Below are 1946 nucleotides of genomic sequence, written 5' to 3' on the forward strand. Positions count from 1 at the left end.
ACCCATTTGTTGGGGAGCAAAATGAAGCTCATAGAAAGCTATGGAGGACCTGATTTGGCTACAGCTGAGGGGCGTCACAGGGTGGTGGTTATGGACATCATTGAAGATTGCCACATTTTCACCATAAGTTCAACAGAGCACTAACTGAGGAGGCCATTATGAGGAATTGTTTAGAGTTCAAACAGGCTTCCATGTTAGCCCTTTTTCTCTGGACTTGCCATCCTTTGTTCCATCACTCAAAGACCTTGCATTTTGGGTTGTGATTCTGCAGTTAGTGCTGCATTCAAGCTCAGAAGGATCAGGTGATCTGCGGAGCCAGTAACATTTCACCTGGATTTATATAATTTGTGCATTACTTGTTGTAGGTTCAGTGGCTACCTGGGAGCCCTGCCAGATCCTCCTGAACTGACAACCTGCCCGGCTGCCAACTAAAATCCAGGTTGTGAAAGGTCCAATTTACTCTCTACACCCGAAGGTCATTCAAAGGACCCAGCTGGAGACTGGAGTCTCAGGGACCACGAATGATGAGGACTTGGCTACTTACGGCCTGCATTTTCCTTGGCATCGTCGTAGGAGGTAAGTTCCACCTATGCAAGAGAGGTGCACATTTGCACTATCACCCCTTTCCTTAAAAAGTGACCAATTCCCAAGTGACTTCCTGAATTGGAACAAGCTATTTGGGGGGTGGGGGAGGCGGTTCTGCAAGAAACCTCCTCCAAACCGCGAACCTGCCATTCAAGTTGCCTTTTTCAGCGTATGTGCCTGTCTTTGGATGTTGCATCACCACCCTCCAATGCAGGGTGATGATGATGCCTCTTCAATGTTCTTTCCCATTCCCTGACAAAAAGATATTCAGCTGTGGGGGACTCCCCTCCAGCTGTAAGCTATTCTCCTTTCCCTATTCCAGCTCCTGGATTCATGTGGTTTTGCTGGAGACCATCAAATCTATTGCCTCATTTCCCGCAATCCTGGCACTAGCTACAAGATAGGAAGGAGGGAAGGATATTGGCTTCCTCTATTCTGGTTTGGTGGTGGTGGGCAGGTTTTGCTCCTCCTGCACCATTGCCCCCAAGTTTAGTGCTTCTTCTTTTCCTATGGAAAGGAACTATTTACTTATGAAAAAAAAAATACAAGGATACACTTGGGGGACACAGGTGATGCTGGGAATGAACCTGTTCCCCACTCCCTGTGATCTCAGTACTTGGTCAGCATCTGGCTTTAGCCCATTTGAGACCTCCCTGGGCTGTTACCCTGCACATGCCCAATCTCGTCTGATCTTGGAAGCTAAGCAGGGTCAGGCCTGGTTAGTACTTGGATGGGAGACCGCCTGGGAATACCGGGTGCTGTAGGCTTATATCATAGTCTTTCAAGACTGAAGGTTGCCAACCAACCATGGGCTTATTATACCCTACAAAGATCACCAAGGGGGCTGGCTCATCAAGAATATTACTAAGCACAGGGCATGCCCTGGTGACTTTCAGCAACACCCTAGATAGGAATGCACAAATAACCCCAGATGTCAGCTCAAAATAGGATTGAGCTTTTGCACACATTCTAAGCAAACACAAAAGTTCCACTGTCCATGAGCGATTCATCCAAGCGTTCATGAAGATGAAAGCAGAGGTTCCCAAACTGTGTGTCATGACACCTTTGGGTGTCACAAGGCACAGTTTGGGGAGGCGCAGGGAAGCTGAAAAACTGGAAGTCGCAAAGGACCGGAAAACCAGAAGTCACGTTTTTGCCGAAAATTCAGAAGCAGTTTTTTTTTCTTTTGCTTCTAACAGTCATTTTTACCTGGAAGAGCCTCAGGAGGGTCCAGGTCAGCCAGCCCTGCAGGTTCAGGGACCTGGGGGTAACATGGGCTGACCTACAGAAGGCTGTCGGAAGCCTTCTGATGTGTGGGGAAGCCACACGCAACCCCCCCCCCCGCACTTTAGAAAACGAGA

The 1946-nt window shown here is 48.4% G+C and overlaps 1 pseudogene; it reads left to right on the forward strand.

The window, feature by feature from the left end:
- Window positions 1–1235: 1235 nt before the first annotated feature.
- On the forward strand, window positions 1236–1352 carry LOC136643199 (5S ribosomal RNA; annotated as a pseudogene).
- The last annotated feature ends 594 nt before the right edge of the window (window positions 1353–1946 follow it).

This window comes from Tiliqua scincoides, chromosome 2, assembly GCF_035046505.1.
Source record: "Tiliqua scincoides isolate rTilSci1 chromosome 2, rTilSci1.hap2, whole genome shotgun sequence".
NCBI classification, from domain to species: Eukaryota; Metazoa; Chordata; class Lepidosauria; order Squamata; family Scincidae; genus Tiliqua; species Tiliqua scincoides.